Genomic DNA, 24,721 nt, shown 5'->3' on the forward strand with positions numbered 1-24,721 from the left:
TGGAACTTGCAGCCCCCGGAACTGGGAGAAATTTCTATTGTTTAAGTCACTTGATTTTTGTGGTACTTTGCTATGTATAGCAGGCTGATTAGGCTAAGACAGCTTCAGAGATAAAGAAAAAATAACCAGTCCATTGTTAGCTACAGAGAAGAGACCCTCATTCCAGACATCCAATCTATGGTGTGAAAAGTCAGGTATGTGATTATCCTTGGGATGAAGGCTGGGATCAATGGCTGGGAGGAGGCATAAAGGAGCTTCTGAAACACTGGGAATGTTCTGTTTTTTGGTCAGTGTGATTACACAGATGTGTTCATGTGAAACTCCATTGGGCTGTATACTTAGGATTTGTGTACTTATCTGTACATGCTTGCAATTTAAAAAATAAGTGAAAATATTCAAATAAAAAGTTCAAAGGTGATTACCTCTTAGAACTGTGAGAATTAAGAGATCATATACATAAGTGTAAATGATGGAGAAACTGACCTAAAATGGTGGCCCAAGAGGAGAGAGAAGTCCCCAGCCTAAGCCCCAGCCCACTTCCGCATAAGCCCCTCCAAGCCACACCCCGACCCAATCATCAGACGACACCTACCCCTTCCCCAACTCCAGGAAGTCCCCAACCCATAAAAACCTGCTCAAAACCTTGCTCGGGGCTCAGTCTTTGGGAAGGATCCCGCTGAGCCCGCAGGAGTAATAAAGCTGACTCTCCTAACTCTCTGAGTGGCGCTTGGGTTCTTTCCGGTCCTGGTATCCGTAACATAAACAATAACATAAACGGAGCCACTTTAAAATGGAGCCAGAGCTGCCATCCCAGAGGAACTGCCTTGTATATCTTGTACCTTACACTTTGGAATATTAAAACGGAACAATAACCTTTGGACTGGTTCTAAAGAAATCTTGTGTCTCCAAAAAACTGTTTGTAAAGATACCAAGAAAGCAGATATTATGACTACTGGACTGAAAATTAAAACAGTGTTTAGAATTAACACCTCTATGTTATCTTATCTGCACCAATAGATAACTCTTCTCATAAATACCCCTGGCCTCTGTCTCCTCATCGGAACACTATCTGGGCTTCTGTCTGAGTCAGTGCTTCCCAATAGCTACCATAGATCTCAGATAAACGCATGTTGCTCCTCACTTTGGAAGGCCTTTTATTTTCAAGTTATCATAAGGCGCCCAATGGTTCTTAGCAACTGGACACACTTGTTGGAGTTATTTGCCAATTCTCCTCTGTTCATTAGATTTAAGGCCACGTGAACGTACAAATGACCAAGCTGGGAGAGGAGGGAACCATCAGTCCACAGCAGAGTCGAATGGCGCCAGGAAAGAAGCACACTCGTGTGACGTGTGTGTTTAGGCCCCTCCAGTCACTGAGCACTCACCTCTCTGAGCCTCAGCTTTCTTCTCAGCATCCAACAGGTCAGTTGCCAATATTAAACAACATGGGCAGCCTGTACACATAGTAGAATTCAGTAAGTGTAAGCATGATGGTGATGAAGGGAAGACGTGCTGTGGCACAGCCCCAACTTCCTGCAGTCTGGGTCATGAACATGCAGGCCGAATCTGCGGGCAGCTTTAATACAAACTACAATGGCCACTGATGCCTATGCGTTGATTGGCTGGAGCTTCCAATATTGCTCTAGAAAGTTAAACTTTCCAAGAAAGGCTGTTTACAATTTACCTTCAAGGAAATCATTTGCAGTTCCAGCTGCCACGCCTCCACATTAAGCTTATTGCTGGTGATCTCTGTGTCAAGACTGGTGCTAAATACAGCCTTCCCAGTGATTGTAAAAAATTAAGCTAATGGCAATTTTATGTTTTATGGAAGCTTTTCCTGTCTAGTAACTGCCAACAAGAGCCAGTCCTGGTCTCTTCTGCCTACGTCTCAACCTGGACATTTTAGGAAACTCAGCAGGAAATTATATCAGTGCAGATTAAAATGCCTCTTGGGTGTACTGTGAATTCTAGGAGGTAAAGCCATCCAACTAAGTGCCTAGAAACATGGTTTAAGTGTATATTGACACGCACAGTAATAACTTCCACAACTGCTATGAGGCAGACATGACTGCAGGCATATACCCCCAGGTTTCTTCAACGACAACAACTTGCACATTTACTTCACCACCACAGGTGAGGAGGACTGTTATCTCCCACTCCCCGCTTCTCTCGCATGTTCCCTTGGCCCTGCAAGGGCTAAAAGGCCACACATCATCGTTTTCTACATATGCAAGGTCCATATGATACACTGATAGACACATACATCAAAGATCAACAGTGGGTTAGGAGATCTAAGCTGATGGCAGACAGATGTGCTATGGAGGAAGTGACATCTGAGCACCTGGATTCTGCTTGCGAATCTGCTCTTGGAATGTTGGAGGCCAATGGGCTGGTGACCCCAAGAAACTGTGCCTCCTGATCAAAGTGGGGAGAGAAAGGCACTCAGAAGAAGTGGCATCTGCTGCTGTACACTGCTCAGTTCAGAATAAATGTTCCAGAATGTTCTGGGAAGAAAACTTGCTTGGTTGACTTCAAGGCCCATGCTAACTTACATAAGCGAACTTAGTGTTTAAAAAAGAGGGCAAATTAGGAGCTTAGTATTTTTTTTTTAAATAAAAATGCCTTTGAAAAGGCGTTAGTAAATGTTTGCTTACATGATGGTAAAAGAAAGGGAAATGATAAAATTATTAGGAAAACAAAGCTAAAGAGAAAATTTTGCACTGGGAAAAATATTTACAGCATTCTTAATAGTCAAAAGGTTAATGTACAGAATCATTATAGAGTAATTGCTAATTAATAAGAAAAAGTAAAAAAAACTAAAAGAGGGGCGGCCGGATGGCTCAGTTGTTTAGAGTGCGGGCTCTCAACAAAGTTGCCGGTTCAATTCCCCCATGGGATGGTGGGCTGCGCCCCCTGCAACTAAGATTGAAAACGGCGACTGGACTTGGAGCTGAGCTGTGCCCTCCGCAACTAAGATTGTAGGACAATGACTTGGAGTTGATGGGCCCCAGAGAAACACTGTTCTCCAATATTCACCAATTAAAAAAAAAAAAAACTAAAAGAAAAATTGGCTATAATATGAACAGCAATGCATATCATAAGTAATACAAATGGCTAATAAACATATACTAAAATGACAATCCTACTGGCAACTAGGAAAATGTAAATTAGGACAATTTTCTATCATTAAACTAGTAAAATGTAAAACTATTGACACTTTCCAGTGTAAGGGAGTATGGAGAAGCGTGCAATGGTGGGAAAGTGATTGGCAATACCTATCAAACCCAACCTCAGCCCTGTTTTTATTAGTACATACAAGCCGTGATCTATTTCTGTGCGTACGTGTATTTCTCTGTATTCTTATCGATGTGCATGCCACAGCCTGGAAACAAGGCTGGAAGGATACACAGCAACGTCAGCAGTTTCCTCAGCAGAGAGGCCTTTTGTCACAGCTCCATTTCCAGGCACATGTGCACAAAATGCAAATACAAGGATGGGCAGCATTTTTATGATGCAAAAAGGAATTTTTTACCACCTAATTTAATAATTAGGGAAGATGAGTCCAGAATTCACTATGGTGCATTCATATAAGGAAATTCACATGGCTGGGAAAAGAGCCTGGCTGGGCTCGACATCCAACAAGAAAACGTTCCACGAAAATGTGAAGTGAGAAATGGGCCCTACTCAGCCTATTTCATTCATGCAAAAGCACTGTGATATGTCTGTGTATGCTTATCTACGTATCTGCATGTCACTCTATGGAAAAAAACTGGGAAGGATACACACAATTGTTAACAGTGGTTTCCTCTGGAGAGAGGACAGAGGTGTGGCAGGGCCGGGGACAGGAAATAGCTCTTGTTTTCTTTCTTTCCTGTGACTTGCCTGAAAGGTAGAGGGGACAAATGTGGATTCCCCATGGGGGTGGGGTGGGGTGCATGGTAGGGGTGGGAGGGAGCCCACTCTTACTGGACCTATGAGTCAGTGCTGATTTGAAAGTTTTCTACCCCTTAAATAAGAATAAAATTAAACATTACATGTATAAATTAATACATACAAATTAAATATCTAAAACTGATACTAATTTTTATTAAAATCAGGGAATAGAAATATTTATAAAAGGAGAGAAGGAAACCCAAATTTTAAGTATCAGTCTTGGTAACCATAACCACACATATGGTTTCTATTATAGAAAGAAATGTAACCCAAGAGGACATTATCCAGTCCAAAAGTTTCATTTTACAGACAAGGAAATAGAGGCCCCCAAAAGTGGAGTGACCTGCCCATAGTACAGAAGTGCTGCTAGCTACGTCACGAGCACCATCAAAGTCTCAGAACAACCAGGCCGCACTTATTCCAATGTATCGGAAGCTTTCCTAAAAAGCAGAGTCTTCTATCCAAACACTAACCATCCTGACCATGTTAAACTTTCGTGATCAGACATTAAAGGGACATGGCTGCATTTTGAGATTACATCCTCCAAGTTAACTACGAAGTCCCAAATCATGGACAGTGGGACAAGGAAGGAAAGCTCAGGTGCTCTGTACAGGAACATAGAGTGCATTCATTCCTTTCTACGCTGTCTGTAAAGCTGTACATCCTAGGGTGTCAGTGGGGAGGGTTTTTCAGGTCACTTCTGAACCTAACCCTGGACATTGCAATGGAGGAAAATTAATTTTCCTTCTATACTTCTAAGTTCTGGCTGGTCCAATAATTAAATTGACATGAGACAGATTAACAGGAGAAAATAGCCAAATTTATTATGTATGTACATGTGGGGGTTTCATAAGAGAATGGGCCTGAGGACACATCTGGCAGTAGAGGCTCAGATGCTATCTTGAGTTAAGGAGAAGGGGATGGGTTGTGTGGCTTGGGACTTGAGAGGGCAGGAAAGCAGTTCCCAAGGACGAGGAAAAGCACATTTGGTCCATAAATGTTTGCTGGGCCACCTTTAACAATGGGACACAGAGAGGACTTTGGTCAAATGGGCCTTGCTAGTTTCCTCCCTGTCTTTCACACTAGTTCATATGAAACTGGTTATCTATGATGAGAGCTCTCTTCCTGGAGCAGGTCCTCTTATCTAAATTCCTTTCAGGCAGTTAGGGGGATGGTCAAATGTTCTTCCTGAGTCTTTTGTTTCTGAAAATCAATATCCCAAAAAAGACACCTTGTGGGGCGGCAACCTGATGCTAGCTAAGCATGCTCAGGCTCTCGTGTCAGCCCTTGGAAAATGTTTCTTTAAGAAGGAGAGGGAGACCTAGGGGAAAGGGTGGGTAAGCACTGAATAAGCTTAATAGAATTTAGGCTCAAATTAATCTGTTATTCCCCAAAGCAAAACTTTAACTATCTCTTACTAACAAGAGGCCGATTTCGTTTTTTCTTATGCAACCACTGTCAAAAGCCGAAAATGAGAATAACAAGCTTGTTGAAACCTTTAAAAAAACAAATCTGAACAAAATAACTGTTTGTTGTCTGTATACTTTTACAGAGGTATAATTCATAGAACACAAAATTCACTCTTTTAAAGTGTATAGTTCAGTGGTTATTATTATATTCAGCATTATACAACTATCACCACAATTGATTTTAGAACATTTTCAAAACCCCAGTAAGAAACCCATGCCCTTCAGTGGCCACTTCTCACCCTGTCTTCCTCCAGGCCCAGGTAACCAATAAGCTACTTTCTGTCTCCATGGATTTGCTTCTCTGGACAGTTCATATGAATGAAATTACACAATATATGCACTCTTTGTGATCAGTTTCTTTCACTTAGCATAATGTTTTCAAGGTCCTTCAATGTTATAACATGTATCAGCGTTGTTGGAAATGGGTTCTTGGTATCGTCACAGGAAAGAATTCAAGGACACACTGAATAAGCCAAGCAAGCACAGAATTTTATTGAAAGAGGATAGTATACTCCCAAGGTGGTGGAGTGGGCAGGCCTGGAGAAGAGCAACTGCCCTAAAGAACAAAGAGGATTAGGAATTTATTATTTCTAAAATGAGGGTGCGAAATATTCAAGATTTAGGGGTGGCATCACAGGCATTCCCAGAATGGGTCCTTGCTGACCGCTCCTTCCTGTTGGAAGGAGGGATTTTTATCCTTATTTGGCCCTTGTAGGAACTATGATGGCAACACAGGGTGGTGGTGGTGATTTTCCCTAACCACAAAGCTTATAATAGTAAAACCCATTATAATTAGCTAAAGGTCACCTGAGGGGCAAGATGGTATGCTGGATGTGCTCTTGGCCACCAAAATCTAGTTCTGGCCAATCTGTTTGCTGTATTTTTTAAGAATGACCTTATTTCCTCCTTTGTTTTCCTGCACTTCCACCTTCCCTTCCTCCCCCTCTCTCCAATGTTCTTTCTGCCTACAGTAACATCAGTACTTCATTTCTTTTTATGGTTGAATGATAATCCATTGTATGAGTGTACTGAATTATATTTACCCATTCATCAGTTGATGAACATTTGAATTGTTTCCATTTTTTATGTATTATAAAAAATGCAGCTATGAATATTTGTGTCCCCAAATGGGGCCCAGGTTGCCTGGACCCAATTCTGACGTGTGTGTGGAAGCTTCCCCCCACCAACAAGCAATTCTGAGATGCCAGTAGGGGGCTGGGAGTAAAATCTTTTATGCCCAGCCCATAAATTAAGTCTTATTCATAGACATAACAAGTTAATGAGAATGGGCAATTTTCCCAGAGGTTCTAACTGCTATATGCATAGCATTCCCCTATCAGTAAGGGTACCCTACTTCAAATGGCAAAAATCCACTTTGGCTGTTTTAAGGAGAGGAAGAATTTATGGAAAGACAGACTTCTTTGGAGAGCTAGTGAAGCAGCTTGGCTCCTGGGCTGTGCAGGGAGAACCACAGTCAAAATTGTACTTCAGCACAGGTTCTGTGACAATAACAAGGTTGCCGCTAATGCGGATGAGACCCCAAAGCTCAGCCCATGGCACAGTGCTGCTGGCATTCATGCCCCAGAAAAAGGGAGTCTTCTTACAATCCCTAGAGACATAAGATTCTCTACTTTTCCTGACCCTTTGCATCTCGGTGATATACTTCAAGTCCAGGGAAGATAGATCTGACTGGCTTGATCCAACTCATGTGCCATGGTTGACCCTTCCAGAGTTTGATCATATCCAGTCTTCCTTTTCTGCTAGGGATGTGAGAAATTATGCTTTCTTATCCCCTTGCAGTTAGGACAGGGCAATTATTTGTGAGTCTGGCAAAAGTGCTGTGACTCCAAGTGACAAGTCTTACTTCTAGGCTAAAGCATTTCATTGCCTGTGTGAACCCCTCCAGCAATCTATTCCTCTGGGTGTTAACAGTGAGGGCAGGTATTCCCAGTGTCACAGATACAAGATGGTCAACCTTTGTCAGTCTGGCTCATGAGGTGACGGTGGAACAGCGCCCTCGGAAATCAGTGTTACATATGTAACATAAGCAAGGAATAACTTCTGCTGTTGAGCCACTAAAATTTTTGAACTGTTAGTTCCTGTAGAACAGTATAACTTAGAACCTATACTGATTACCTTAAAAATACATATAAATAACAAAATCAAAATGCCGAAGGAGGTGAAGAGGAAAGAAGATTAACATTCTTCTCACATATAAGAGTCAATTTTATCAGAAATCAGCTATAAGAAGAAAACTGGAAAAAACAAATATGTGGAGATTAAATAACATTCTAGTAAACAACTAATGAATCAAAGAGGAAATCCAAAAATACTGTGAAACAAATGAAAGTAAAAACACAACTCCCCCAAATCAATCAATGCAGCAAAAGCAGCTGTAAGAGGGAACTTCATAGCTATACAGGTCTACCTTAAGAAACAAAACAATGCCAAATAACTTAATTTTATACCTGAAGGAACTAGAAAATAAAGAACAAAGAAAACCCAAAGTAAGTAAAAGGGAGGAAATAATGACTATCAGAGTGGAAAATGAAACAGACTTAAAAAAATAGAAAAGAGCAATGAAACTAAGAGCTAGTTCTTCGAAAGAATAAATAAAACTGAGAAACCTCTGGTCAATTGTTGAATTGAACAATCCATTAAGAAGATTATAACACCATGATAAAATAGGATTTATACCAGGGATTAAGGATGGCTCAATATCCACCAAGCAATTAATGAATCATTACAGCAAAAAAACCAAGGATAAAAATAGTATGATTGTCTCAACAAATACAGAAAATTCAACATCCATTTATGATAAAACTCTCAACAAGGTAGGTAGGGAAGGGATTTATCTCTATATGACAAAGGCCCTATATGACAAGCCCCTAGCTAACGTCATACTCAATGGTGAAAAGCTGAAAGCTTTTCCTGTAACATCAGGAACAAGACAAGGATGGTCACTCTCACTTTATTAAATATAGTATTGGAAGTCGAAACCACAGCAATCAGACAAGAAAAAGATAAAAAAGGCATCCAAATAGGAAGAAGTAAAACTGTCACTAGTTGCAGAAGACATGATACTATATATAGAAAACCCTAAAAACTCCACCAAAAATTATCAGAATTAATAAATGAACTGAATAAAGTAGCAGGATACACAATATACAGAAATCTGTCAAATTTCTATACATTAATAATGAACAATCAGAAGGAGAAATTAAGAAAACAATCCCATTTACAACTGCATCAGAAAAAATAAAATACCTAGGAATAAATTAAACCAAGGAGGTGAAAAACCCATACTCTGAAAACTGTAAGACATTTAAAAAAGAAATTGAAGAGGACACAAATAAATGGAAGGATATACCGTGCTCATGGATTGGAAAGACTAATATCGTTAAAATGTCCATACTATCCAAAGCAATCTACAGATTCAACGTAATCCCTATAAAAATACCACGACATTCTTCTCAGAACTAGAAAAAGTAATCCTAAAATTTATATGGAACCATGAAAGATCACAGATAGCCAAAGCAATCTTTAGAAAAGAACAAAGTTGGAGGCATTATGCTCTGTGATCTCAAACTATCCTACAAACCTATAATAATCAAAACAGTATGGTACTGGCATAAAAACAGACCCATAGATCATTGAACAGACTAGAGAGCCCAGAAATATATCTTCACTTACGTGGTCAAAGGAGGCAAGTATATACAATGGAAAAATGACAGTCTTTTCAACAAATGGTGCTGGGAGAAATGGACAGATACATGCAAAAAAGTAAAAAAGAAAAAAGAAAGAAACAGATACTGGACAGTAGATTAAAGGCTTAAATGTAAGACCTGAAACCATAAAACTCATAGAAGAAAACATAGGTAGTAAACTCTTTGACATCAGTCTTAGTAATATCTTTTGGACACGTCCCCTCAAGCACAAGAAACAAAAGCAAAATGAACAAATAAGATTACATCAAACTGAAAAGCTTTTGCACAGTGAAGGAAACCATTAACAAAATGAAAAGACAGCCTACTAAATGGTGGAATATATTCACAAATGAGGGGCTAACATCCAAAATATATAAGTAACTCATATAACAAAGAAATAAACAATCTGATAAAAAAAATGGGCAGAGGATGTTTCTCCAAAGAGGACATACAGATGGCCAACAGACATATAATAAGATGCTCAATATCACTAATCATCATGGAAATGCAAATCAAAACCCCAATGAGATATTACCTCATATTTTCAGAATGGTTATTATCCAAAAGTCAACAAACAACAAGTGTTGACAAGGATGTGCAGAAAAGGCAACCCTTGTTCCCTGTAGGTGGGAGTGTAAATTGGTACAATCGCTATGAAAAACAGCGCGGAGATTCCTCAAAAACTAAGAATAGAGCTGCCATATGACCCAGCAATTCTACTTTGGGGTACTTATCTAAAGAAAATGAAAACACTAATTCTAAACGACATGCACCCCTATGTTTATTGCAGCACTATTTATAATAGCAAAGATATGGAGCAACCTATGTGTCCATTGATAGATGAATGGATAAAGAATGGAGAATATTATATATATATAAAATATATATGAATATTACTCAGAAATGAGAATGATATCTTGCCATTTGTGATAACATGGAAGGACCTAGAGGGTATTATGCTAAGTGAAATAAGTCAGATGGAGAAAGACAAATATGGTATGATTTCATTTATATATGGAATCTAAAAACAAACAAAACAAAGCAAGAGGAGACTCATGAAACAGAGATCCAATTGATGGTTGCCAGAGGGGAGGGGGGTGGGGGAGAGGTGAGAAAGGTGAAGGGAGATATAGTCAGTAATGGTGTAATTGCTGTCTGGTGTAATTGGTGTCAGCAATGGTGTAAATGACTGTCGTACAGGAGACCCTGTTCACTGCGCCATTTGTCGTGCAGGGTGGCTTGTGGGGCCTCTGGTCCCACTCCCCACTCCATTAGAATACAGGATATGTCTAGGCCAAAAAGGAACACCCATGGAGCCACAAGTAGGGGAGTCATACCACTATATTGTCTCTGGCGGCCGGGCAAGTCACACGCAGTAGTAGCCACATGATCCGCAGTCCGTCATTCACTTATCTGCCTGCCAACCAACCAACCAATCAATGCAGCCCCGCAGTTACATCAGTAGCCAATTGGCTAACTGGTTACAGCTGGTGGCCAACCAATCACAGTCAATGGTCATTCACTACCCGAGCCAGCACCTCCCCATGCAAGGCCGAGAACCTGGAAACTGCTCTCCGGGACTCTGTCCCCACAGCCTTTGCCTGGTGACAGATGGTTATTAGACTTTAGTGTGTCCAATTACTCTGTTGTACACCTGAAACTAATATAATATTGTATGCTAACTATATTTAAATAAAAAATAAGGGCTGGCCTGGTGGCTCAGGTGGTTGTAGCGCCGTGCTCCTAACGTAGAAGGCCACTGGTTCACTTCCCACATAGGCCAGTGAGCTGCCCCCTCTACAGCTAAGATTGTGAACAACAGCTCTCCCTGGAGCTGGGCTGCCAAGAGCAGCCGGAGGTTGGCGTGTGCTGCGGTGGGCTGCTGTGTGCTGCTGCGGGCTACAGTGTGTTGCCATGAGTGGCCGGCCATCATGAGCGGCTGGCAGCTGGTGACAGCTGCTGTGAGCGGCCGACTGAAGTCTGGCGACTGGCTCCCTCAGCTGGGGGGGAGTGCAAGGCTCATAATACCAGCATGGGCCAGGGAGCTGTGTCTTACACAACTAGACTAAGACACAACGGCTTGAACTGGAGGTGCAGAGGAGGAAGAAAGGGGAGGGGGAAGAAACCAAAATAAAACCCTTACATATGCTGCCTACAAGAGACTCACTTCAGATTGAAAGACACACACAGACTGAAAGAGATAGAAAAAGATATTTCATGAAAATGGAAACAAAGAAACAAAAGCTGGGGTAACAATACTTATACCAGACAAAATAGACTTGAAAACAAAGGCTATAAGAAGACTGAAAGAAGGGCCCAGTAATCCCACTTCTGGGTTTATTAAAGAAACTCAAAACACTACTTTGAAAGGACATGAGCATCCATATGTTCATTACAGTATTATTTACAGTGGCCAAGATATGGAGGCAGACTGGGTGTCCATCAATTGATGAATGGGTAAAGAGTCAATACATCTCTATAATGAAATGTTACTCCACTATAAAAAGGAATAAAATGTTGTCATCTCTAACAACATAGATGGACCTAGAGGGTGTTAGGCTGAGTGCAGTATGTGAGACAGAGAAAGACACATGCCATATGATTTCATTTATATGTAGAGTCTAAAGAAGAAAATAAGTGAACAAAAAAAACAGAAACAAATTCATACAGAGAATATTTTAGTGGTTGCCAAATGGTAAGGTGGTTGGGGGTGCGTGAAAAATATGAAGGGATTAAAAATATAAATTGGAAGCCTTTACTAGCAATTGTCACCCCAAGAAACAAACAAAGAAGAAAAGTACAGGGCAGTATATTTTATAAATATATACTTTTAAAAAACCCAAATAGCGAATCAAATCCTTTCCTAAATAAAAAGGGGTATACACCATGACTAACTGGGATATAACCAAAGGAATGTTTGGTTGGTTTAACATCTGAAAATAATGTAATATACCACTTCAACAGGATAAAAGACAAAATCCACATAATTATCTCAATAGATATAGAAAGAGCATTTAACAAAACCCAACACCTTTTTCATGATAAAATCACTCAACAAACTAGGAACAGAAGAGAACTTAACCTCATAAAGGGCATCTATGAAAAACCAACATCTAACATCATACTTAGTGATGAAAGACTAAATGTTTTCCCCCTAAGATAAGGAAAACCACAACAAAGTTCTCTCTCACTACATTTACACAATATTTTTGAAAATTATAGATAGGACAATTAGACAAGAAAATGAAATAAAAGTTGTCCAGACTGGAAAGAAAGAAGGAATAACTATCCTTTTTTGCACATTGCACAATCTCGTATATAGAAATTCCCAAGGAATCCACTTAAAAACTGTTAGAACTGATAAACAAGTTTAGCAAGTTTGCAGGACGCACGATCAATATACAACAACCCACTGTCATATCAAAGAAGATGGAACTGTAGGAAGCTCCAGGAATCCTTCTCTTCACTGAACCAACAAATTTGCAGGAATTGTCTGAAGCAACTACTTTGTAACTTGTATGTAGTAGAACAGATGCAACATCTAGGAGAGAGTTTGATGAAGGGGCTGGTAAATTTTTGTCAATGATAGAAGTCATGGATATACACATCCAAGAAGCTCAACAAACTCCAAACAGGATATATTTAATGAGATCCACATCAAAATGGATTATAGTCAAATTGCTGACACTCAAAGAAACAGAGAATGTTGAAAGCTACATGAGAGATGTCACTTTCCATGTACAAAGGATCCTCAATAAGGTCAACAGCAGATTTTTTATCAGAGACCATGAAGACCAGAAGGCAGGGATGACATTCTTAAAGTGTTGAAATAAAAAACTGTCACCCAAGAGGTCTATATCTAGCAAAACTATCTTTCAACAATGAAGGAGAAATTAAGGCATTTCCAAATACATAAAAGCTAAGAAAGATCATTACCAGTGTACCTGCCACAAAAGACATGCTAAAATGAACTATTCAGGCTGAAATGAAAGAACACTAGACAGTATCTCAAAGATATAAGAAAATATTAAACAACACTAGTAAAGGTAACTTTATGGGTAAATATAAAAGCTAGTATTATTGTACTTTTGGTTTGGCTTATAATGTCCCCATTTTCCTATATTATTTAAAAGAAAAATGCATAATGTAATTATAAATCTATGATAACAGGTATACAATGCATAAATGTAATCTGTCATAAGAATAGTGTAAGAAGGAGAGATACAAATGTATAGGAGCAGAGTGTTTGCATGTACCTGAAACTCAGTGGATATTACTCAAAGCATATTGTCATAAATTTAGGATGTTAATTGTAATATGCAACGTAACTCCTAAGAAAATAACTTAAGAATATACAGAAAAGGAAAGAATAACGGAATCAAAATGGTACAGTACAATAATCACGTAACTACAAAAAAGGTAGTGATGGGAGAAACTGAGGAACAAAAAAGCATAGAAGACACCCAGAAAGTCAATAGCTAAATGACAGAAGTAAAACTTTCTTTATCATTAATCACATTAAATGTAGTGGATTAAATTCTCTTAATAAAAGATAAGAGAGGCCGGCCCAGTGGCTCAGGTGGTTAGAGCTCCATGCTCCTAACTCCAAAGGCTGCCGGTTCAATTCCCATGTGGGCCAGTGGGCTCTCAACCACAAGGTTGCCAGTTCAATTCCTCGAGTCCCGCAAGGGATGGTGGACTGTGCCCCCTGCAACTAGAAACGACAACTGGACCTGGAGCTGAGCTGTGCCCTCCACAACTAAGACTGAAAGGACAACAACTTGAAGCTGAATGGCACCCTCCACAACTAAGATTGAAAGGACAACTTGACTTGGAAAAAAGGCCTGGAAGTACACACTGTTCCCCAATAAAGTCCTGTTCCCCTTCCCCAATAAAATCTTTTTTAAAAAAAATTAAAAAAAAAAAAGATAAGAGATCAGCAGACTGGAAAAAAATTTGCTATCTATAACTCACTTTAGAACAAAACAAAGAGCTTGAAAGTAAAAAGATGGAAAAAGATATTGCAAATAATAACCAAAAGAGAGCTGTGGTGGCTATATTATTGACAGAAACTTTAAATGAGGGAAAAAAAAGATTGGAAGAGACAAAGAAGGCCATTTCATAGTGATAACACTTTCAACACAGCAAGAAGCTATGACAATTATAAACATATTTGTACTTAAGGGTCCCCAAAATATATGAAGCAAAAATCAACAGAATTGATGGGAAAAATAGGCAGTTCTACAATAACAGTTGGAGACTTCAATACTCCACTCTTAATAATGGATAGAACAACCAGATAGAAGATGAACAAGGATATAGAAAATTTTGGGGGCAGATGGGTGGTTCAGTTGGTTAGAGCGCAAGCTCTGGGCAACAGGGCTGCTGGTTCGACTCCTCGACTCCCACAAGGGATTGTGGGCTGCGCCCCCTGCAACTAACAACGGCAACTGGACCTGGGGCTGAGCTCCACCTTCCACAACTAAGATTGAAAGGACAACAACTTGACTTGTAAAGTTCTGGAAGTACACACTGTTTCCCAGTAAAGTCCTGTTCCCCTTCCGCAATAATAAAAAAATTTGAACAACACTATAAACCAATTAGACCTAGCAGAGGTATACAGAACACTTACCAAAAGAGCATACACATTCTTCTCAAGTATATATGGAGCATTCTACAGAATAGACCATGTATTAGGCCTCAATACATTTAAACAGATAGAAATCATGCACAGTATCTTTTCCAATCACAATGAAATAGGAAATAACAGCAAGAAAACTAGAAATTTCCACAAATATGTGGAAATTAAACAAACACTCAACCAACTAATGGGTCAATGAAGGGAAACTAGAAAGTTAACAAGGGAAATTAGAAAGTTACTTGAGATGAAAAGAAAACATAACAGCAAACTTGTGGGATGAAACAAACGCAGTGATTACAGGGGAACTTGTAACTGTATATGTATATGATGAAAAAAGAAATATATCCCAAATCAATAACCTAATTGTACATATTGTAGAAGTAAAAAAAGAAGAGCAAACTAAACCAAAACTAGCAGAAGGAAATATTAACAGTAGAGCAGAGACAAGATAGAAGAAGAAAAAAATCAATGAAATGAAGAGTTGGTTCTTTGAAAAGATAAACAAAATTGACAAACCTTTATCTAGATTGACTAAGAATGAAAGAGAGAAGATTCAAATTACTATAATTTAAAATGAATGTAGGGACATTACTACTAATTTTAGAGAAATAAAAAGGATTATAAGGTAATACTATGAATAGTTGTACACCAAATTAGGTAACCTAATATAGATGAAATGGACAAATTCCTAGAAACATATTCTACCAAAACTGACTCAAGAAGAAATGGAGGTGTGCAAGGGCTACCACGGGAGGTGACAGGGTGGCATTAGGCCAGTGGGGGGTGAAGGCACTCCACATAATTGTACAGCCAGGCCTACACATTCCTGTTCTTGTAACTTAAAATCTTCAACAAGAACCCTTCTCTGTAAAGATACAAACAGTATGGCTCTCTGAACAGAAATTTCAAAGCGCTCTCACCTCAAAGAACCCAGTACCTGTGTAACAGTATGAAAACTTAGATGCTGGTAAACAACATTTGATGAATGAATCCTTCCAGCTAGAGTGCAATTTTTTTTGGACTTAATACTTTGCATTTGCAATCAGATTGGATCTCTTCCCATCATAAGTCTCCCAAAGACTTTGAATAGGTTTTTAATGATCCTTACTGAGAAATGCAGTATTTAATATACAGTGCATTGTTATATACTGGATCTCCAGGGAACATCAGAATTCCCAATGAAGAACGTATTAAATGGCACAAGGGTTACTATGAAGCATTTTTCTGTGGCCTGACAGTAAAACTCTTAGAACTGCTTCCTGTCTCTAAAATGAGGTGTTTCTTTAGAGTCAACAATAACACACAAAATCATGGATGGCATATCCTGTAGTTTTTAAAAAAGAAATCTGAAGGTACATTCTGTTTTGTGGGGATAACAATAATTATCTTTACTCAAGATACTCTTGGAATTTCAGAACAGGACTCTTTGACAGATGGTGTGCAAATATTCAGCTTTGTCAGGTATGACAATGATTTTTAGAGTTCACAAAGTGGAGAAGCTCCAAAAAACATCTTCAAGTGACTATTTAACTTCTATTACATTCCTGAAATGACTAATACTTTGCTACTTGAGTCTTGACAGACTTTAACCTATGAGACTGAACACATATTTGGACTGCAACATGGTCAGGCCTTGCATGCCTAACGCAAGTGTCCAACCACTTGGAAGAAGCCATCGGTGACCCCCCGAACGTTGCCCATCCATTTACTCACGCTGCAGTGTGCTGCTGGCTTCAGCATATTGTAGACAGATAAAGTACTGGTGAGGTGGACTGATGATAAATTTGCTGACGGACCTGGACTCAATCTGAAATATATTTGTGAGGATAATGTGAATTTGCCAACACTTGTGGAAACCTTTAAGGAATAAAAAACAGTGGTAATAAATGCCTTACAGTCCTCCAAAAATAAGCACCTCCATATAAAAGTAATTAAAATACAACACTTACACATTAAAAAAAAGAGAAAATCTGAATAGATTTATGCTATGAACTGGATGTTTGTGTCCCCCCCCAAAATTCATATATTGAAATTCTAAGCTCTAATATGACAGTATCAGGAGGAGGGGTCATTGGAAGTTAATTAGGTCATGAGGTCAGAACCCTTAGAATGGGATTAGTGTCCTTCTAAGAAGAGACACAGAGAGCTTTCTTCCCTTTCTGCCCTACCCCCTGTGAGGATACAATAAAAAGATGGTCATCTGGAAAGCAGGAAGAGTGGTTTCACCAGACATCGGTATGGTGGCACCTTGATCTTGTACTTCTCAGTTTCCAGAACTGTGAGAAATAAGCCTCCCAATCTATGGTCTTCTGTTAGAGCAGCCTGAATTAAGAAAACCTATCATTGCTAAGGAGGTTAAATTATTAGGTTGGGGCAAAAATAATTGCGTTTTTTGTAATTATTAACCTTTTAAACTGCAATTATTTTTGCGCCAACCTAATAGTTATTCAAAACCTCTTTAAAAAGAAAATCACAGGCCGGCCCGGTGGCTCAGGAGGTTAGAGCTCCATGCTCCTAACTCCGAAGGCTGCCAGTTCCATTCCCACATGGGCCAGTGGGCTCTCAACCACAAGGTTGCCAGTTCAATTCCTTGAGTCCCGCAAGGGATGGTGGGCAGCGCCCCCTGCAACTAAGATTGAACACAGCACCGTTAGCCGAGCTGCCGCTGAGCTCCCGGATGGCTCAGTTGGTTGGAGCGTGTCCTCTCAACCACAAGGTTGCCGGTTCGACTCCCACAAGGGATGGTGGGCTGCGCCCCCTGCAACTAGCAACGGGCAACTGGAACTGGAGCTGAGCTGCGCCCTCCACAACTAAGACTGAAAGGACAACAACTTGACTTGGAAAAAAGGCCTGGAAGTACATACTGTTCCCCAATAAAGTCCTGTTCCCCTTCCCCAATAAAATCTTAAAAAAAAAAAAGAAAAAAAATCACAGAATCCGATGGCTTCATTGGTGAATTCTACCAAACCTTTAAAGAAGAATCAATACCAATTATTCTCAAACTCTTCCAAAAAACTGAAGAGGGAACACTTCCTGACTCACTCTGAGGCCAACATTACCCGATAGCGAAACTATACGAAAGCACAAGAAAAGAAACTGCAGATGAAAATCCTTTATGAATATAGATGCAAATATTCAACAAAATACTAGCAACCCAAATTGAGCAGCAAATCAAAAGGATTACCACATGACTAAGTGGGATTTATTTCTGGAATGGAAGAATGGGTCAACATACTAAAATCAATATAGTAAATCACATTAATGGAAGAATAAAACCACATGATTATCACAATTGATGCAGAAAAAAGCATTTTAATAAACTTAATATAAAAACATTCCATAAACCAGAAATAGTAGGTAAATTCCTCAACATGATAAAAACCATCTATAAAAACCCCACGGCTAACATCATACTCAATGGTGAAAGACTGAAAGCTTTTCTTCTAAAACGAGGAATAAGGCAACAAAGTCAGCATTCACCATTTCTATTCAACATAGTTTTGGAAATTCAAACCAGAGCAATTTCGTAGGTAATAAAAAGAAGTAAAAGACATCAAAACTAGGAAGGAAGAAGTAATGTTATCTTTGTATGCAGACATGAGCTGATATGTTAAAAAAGAAAAAAAATGATTCCATAAGAACTTTTAGAGCTAATAAACAAATTCAGCAAACCTGCAGGATACAAAGTCAACACACAGGAATCAGTTGTATTTCTAAACATTTGCAATGAACAAGTCAAAAGCAAATTAAAAAAAAACAATTCCATTTACAATAGCATCAAAATAATAAAATACTTAGCAATGTAAAATTGTACAGCTGCAATAGGAAATAGTTTGGTGGTTCCTCTGAAAGCTAAACACAGAATTATCACGATTCAGAAATTCCACTCCTAGATATATATCCAAAGGAACTGAAACCAGGTACTTGAACAGACACTTGCATGCTAGTTTTCATTACAGCATTATTTACAATAAGCGAAAAGTGAAAACAATCCAAGTGTCCATTAACTGATAAATGAATAAAATGTGATACATACATCTAACAGAATATTATTCAGACATAAAAGGGAATGAAGTTCTGATGCATGCTACAACCTGGATGAACCTTGAAAAGCGTATAGAAAGTGAAATAATCCGGACACCAGAAGACAAAGATTGCATGATTCCACTTATATGAGGTACCTAAAATAGGCAAATCCATAGAGACAGAAAATGGTTTAGAGTTTATCAGAGTTTGGGGTAGGCAGAATGAGTTTTTGCTCAATGGTTAGAAAGGGGTAATGAAAATACTTTGGTAATAGATAATGGTGATGTTTGCATGTTTATAATGTAATTAATGCCACAAAATTGCATACTTACATGGTTAAAATGGCAAATTTTATGTTATACCTGGTTCCAAAAAAATGTAAACACATTATGAGATGTTATCTATGTATTACTTTTCGAAGTTGAATTGAATTATGGTAGCAATGTGTAGTATGACGTTCGCTCAAAAGATGGCCTTAATCAAATGAATACTAGCATCACCATGCGACAGGCAGGGCTGTCAAAGGAAATGGCAGAAGCATGGTTTTCATTCCAGGAGCACAAGACCATTTTGAAGTGGTATTTGAAATGAGAGAATGTTGTTGAAATACGACAACGGAGGCATGAGTATGCATCAGAACCTCCAACACGCCTAACAATTGCACACATTCGTGGTAAGTTTGACACGCATGGCACTGTGTGAAGAATCGAAACAGCATGCACAGCGATACAAGTAGACACTTTGGTCAACGTTGCTCAAGCAGTTCACCGTGATCAGAACGTGTCTGAATGCTGATAGTAACGGCTTTGAGCACCTCTTGTAATTACAACAGAAGTCAAACATAACTTGTATTCATCTTTTGTTATCAGTATATATTATTACAATTTTAATAGTTTTTTCATTTCTTAACATGTGTATACCTTTTTTTGGCACCCTCTGTATATTTTTTACTACAATTAAAAAATTAATAATGTAATATATCAAAAAACCTTGAATTATGTACTTGAAATGGGTGAATTGTATGGTATGTAAATTATATTTCAAACTGTTTCCAAATAAATAATACATACAATATTTAAAAAATAAATTATATCTCTATACAGTAGCAATGAACAAAAAAATGAAATTAAGAAAGCTATTCCATTTACAGCAGCATCAAACTAATAAAAGTTAGGAATGAGTTTAACAAATGAAAAACTGTTACTCTGAATACTACAGAAAACTGTTGCAAGAAATTAAATTAGTATTAAACTAATAGGAAGATAGGCAATGTTCATGATCAGAAGACTTAATAAGATAGCAAATTTCCCCAAATTTACCTATGGACTCAACGTATCTATCAAAATCCCATACGACTTCTTTGCAGAAATTGATAATCTGATCCTAAAATTCACCTTGAAATTTAAGGGACCCACGACAGCTAGAACAATCTTGAAAAAGAGTAACAAAATGGAGAATTCACACTTTCCAATATCAAAACTTCAAAGTTTCAGTGAATGACAGTGAGGTAGTGACTTAAGCTAGACATAGACGAGCGGACTGTAACTGAGAGGCCAGCAATGCGCCTTCACATATACAACTAACATGCCTTCAACAAATTGCCAGAACAATTGAATGGTGAAAAAATCTTTCCAACAAATGGTCGTGAGAAAACTGGCTAGCCACGTGCAAAAGAATAAAGTTGGATCCCCTACAATAAATGAGACGCAAACATTAAAATGGATTCAACTTCTAAATGGGAATTACAGTTACAGGTTGCAGGCCTTGTTTTGGGGACAATATTCTAAAATTGACTGTGGTTATGGATGCACAACTCTGTGAATATAGTGAAAGTCAATGAATTGTACATTTTAAGTATGTGAATTGTATGTTTTGTGAATTTTATCTCTTTTGTGAATTTTATCTTTTTAAAAATGAAAGAATGTCATCACTATTGATCCATGGACATGAAAAGGATAATAAAGGAATACTATAATCAAGTCCATGCTGACAAGTTTAATAACTTAGATGAAAATGGCCCAATTCCTTGAAAGATAGAAATCTACCAAAGCTCACACAAGGAGATTCACAATCTGAACAGGCTTATATCTATTTAAAAAACTGAATCAATAATTAAAAATTTTCCAAAACAGACAGTACAGGACTGGATGTGAATTTGACCAAATATTTAAGGAAGAAATTATATCAATTCTCTACATTCCCTTGCAGAAAATAGAAGCAGAGGACACTTCCTAACGCATTGTATGAGGCCAGCATTACACTGACAATAAAACCAGACAAGTACAAAAAAGAAATCACAAACCAATATTGCCTATAAACATACATGCAACTAAATATTGGCAAATTGAGTCTTACAATGTGTTAAAAGAATAATACACCATAACCAAATGGGATTTATTCCAGGTATGCTGGTTTGGCTGGTATAATAATAGAAAATCAATGAATGAATTCTATCATATCAACAGGCTAAAGAAAACTCAGATGATCGTTATCGGTTATGTAGAAAAAGCACATTGACAAAATCCACCATCCACTTTACGTCAACAACTCTCAGCAAATTAGGAATAGAGGAGAAATTCCTCAACTTGATAAAGAACATCTACATAAAAACCTTATAGCTAATGTACTTAATGGTGAGAAACTGGACACTTTATTCCTAAGATTGGGAACAAGACAAGGAAACATCTTACCACTCCTATTCAACATCTTACTGGAAGACCTAGCTAGTGCAGTAAGACAGGAAAAAGAAGTAAAACTATACAGATTGAGAAAGAAGAAATAAAAGTGTATTTGTTCATAGATGGCATTGTTTATATAGTAATTCCAAAGAATCAACAAAAGGACTTCTGTGAATATAGCAACATCACAACATACACAGTTAACAGTATATAAATGTTGTTGCTCTCTCATCTACCACCAGTGAAAAATTAGAATTTGAATAAAAAACACAGTACCATTTGCAACAGCAGAAAAATATGAAATACGTAGGTATTAACCTAATGAAATATATACAGGGTATATATGAGGAAAACTACAAAACTCTGATGAAAGAAATCAAATATCTAAATAAATGGAGAGCAAGTCCATGTTTCTGGACTATAACACTCAACATTATTAAGATGTCAATTCTTTCCCAACTTTGACCTATACATTCCTATGTAATACTAATCAAAATACTAGGAAGATATTTTGTAGCTATTAACAGATTCTAAAATTTATATGAAAAGACAGAAGACTCAGAATAGCCAACGTAATAGTGAAGAACAAAGTTGGAGAACAGATACTGCTCAACTGTAAGACTTGCTATGAAGCTACAATAATCAAAAAAGAGTGGTATTGGCAAACAAATAAACAAGTAGATTAAAAGAACAGAATAGAGGGCCCAAAAATAGGCCCACACAAATATAGAAAACTGATCTCTGACAAAGGAGCAAAGGCAATTTAATGGAGAGAGTCTTTTCAACAAATGGTGCTGGAACAATTGGACATCCACATGCAAAAGAAAAAAAAATATTTACACACACCTTACAACTTTCAGAAAAATTACCCCAAAATGGATCATCGTAGACCTAACTCTAAAACATGAAACACTAAAAACTCCTATAACAAAACACAGGAGAAAATTTAGGTGATTTTGGGTTTGGTGATGAGTCATTAGATAACCCAAAAGCACCATCCATGAAAGAAAAAAGTGATACTGTACTTTATTAAAAACTTCTGCTCTTCAAAAAGCACTGTTAAGTAAATGGAAAGATAAGCCACAGAACGTGAGAAAATATTTGTAAAGTATGTATCTGAAGAAGGACTGGCATCCAAAATGTACAAAGAACTCTTGAAACTCAGTCAGAAGACAAACAACATAATTAAAATATGGGCAAATATCTGAACAGATACATCATCAAAAACGATATAAAAACGGTAAATGAACGTATGAAAAAATGCTTAAATCATGTATCATTAGGGAAGTGCAAATGAAAACAATGATACCACTACACACCTATTAGAATTGATAAAATAGAAAACGCTGACAACACTAGCTGTTGGCAAGGACGCGGAGTAAGAGGAACTTATTCATTGCTGGTGGGAAGGTAAAATGGTGCAGCTGCTTTGGAAGACAGTTCAGCAGTTTCTTACAAAACTAAACATAGTTTTACTTTATGATCCAGCAATCATATCCTAGGTTTTTACCCAACTGATTTGAACATTTATTTCCACACATGAACCTCCATACAAATGTTTATAACAGCTTTATTCATAACAGTCAAAAAATGGAAGCAATCAAGATGTCCTTTAATAGGGAAATGGATAAACAGTTGCATATTCACACAGAATACCACTCAGCAGTACAAACAAATAACTTATGATACATACAACAAATAGATGAATCTCCACTTGTTGAGCAAAAAAGCCAGACACAAATAAGTGTGGATGGTATGATTCCATTTACATGAAGTTCAAGAACAGACAAAAGAAATCTATGATAGATCAATGTTTACTCTTGTGGGGGAGGTGTGGGACAGAGGTGTACCGACTACAAAATGGCACTTTTTCTGGGGTTATGGTAATGTCATGTGTCTTTATTCAGATGTTAGCTATGGTTGTATATATTTGTTGAAACACATAAAACTGTATATTTAAGATTTGGGTATTTTACTTTATGTAATTATTATGTAATAAAGTTGGTTATTTTTTTAAAAATTTGAGATACTGGTTATTTTGGAGGGATGTAGAGGGTTGTGATTGGGATGGAGCAGTTGCAGGGCTTCTAAGGTGACTAGTGTTGGCCCCAATAAGAGTGTATCTGCCAAAAATGATACCTTGTGGTTAATTGAGCTCAAATTTACAACCAAAATCTAGCAGCCATTGTATGCAGAGGTGCTCACACACTCTGCACTTCAGGGAGAGTCTACAGACTGGGCTGCCAAGCCTCCTGGCACAGTGCTCCTGCCATCTGAGTTGACCCTTATGAGAGCTCCCAGGAAAGAAATTTGACCAATCGGAGCTGTGCAGCTATGTCCTCATTTGCATCTTCACTGACCAATCAGAGTAGCTCCATTCGGTCCAATTAGGATGGTGCTATTTGGACTAATCAAACTGAGGATTTGGAGGCCTCATTTTCACAGAAATGGACCAATCACGGACCGGGGGTGGGCACTCTTCTCTATATAAGCCATCTTCACCTCCACCTCAATGGTGCACACACTTTCATCAGTTTCCATTGAACTCAGTTTCTCAGGCTGGAGCTGTTACATTTGATTGGAGCAGAGTGGAACTGTCTCGCTGGAGCTGAGCTGTGACACCAGAGTTGTAACACCAGAGCCTTCTCACCCAGGTCGCCTTGCCAGAGCTGTCCCACAGCTAAACTGTTCCACAGTTGAGCTATTTACACTGAATAGTTTCTTCTCCAAATTGCACTCTTGTTGACAGTGAATTGACGATGACAACCTTCCGTTGCCAGTAGCCAAGCTCTATTTCTTACCCTTCATGCTCATTTCAAAGTTGTTCTTTTAAGAATTTACGAAGCTACACTTTTGTTTCATGTAGTTTTGTGTATCTGTGCCATATTTGACAAGAAAGTACGAAAAAATACCTTCCAAATGTGCCCATTTCATTACAGGTTGGGTTGGACTATATAACCTCTAAATAACTTTTAAAGCCTAAAACTGGGTATCTATTACAATGATAAAATCACTAAAAATGAATATAAGGCATTTTCTATTTAATATTTAAAGTATCTAGGTTTAAATAAATAATATGAAAGATTTTCTAGACCAAACATGTGGATTAACACTTTCCCCCCAAATTTATGCTTCTTTTATTTCACTGTAAAGAACAGAAACCAAATCCAAGTCTTAATCTCAAATATATTTCCAATTCTTTCTAATCTTTAAGTATATGAATGATAGTTTTTTCGACCAAGAGCCACTAAATCTCTCAACTCCTCA

General features: G+C 38.1%; 1 pseudogene; it reads left to right on the plus strand.

Moving 5' to 3' along the window:
• The first annotated feature begins 1,268 nt into the window (after window positions 1-1,268).
• On the plus strand, window positions 1,269-16,497 carry LOC109438222 (archaemetzincin-2 pseudogene; annotated as a pseudogene).
• The last annotated feature ends 8,224 nt before the right edge of the window (window positions 16,498-24,721 follow it).

This window comes from Rhinolophus sinicus, chromosome 17 (genome assembly GCF_057876585.1).
Source record: "Rhinolophus sinicus isolate RSI-liver-muscle chromosome 17, RSI-T2T, whole genome shotgun sequence".
In the NCBI taxonomy this organism is placed as follows: domain Eukaryota; kingdom Metazoa; phylum Chordata; class Mammalia; order Chiroptera; family Rhinolophidae; genus Rhinolophus; species Rhinolophus sinicus.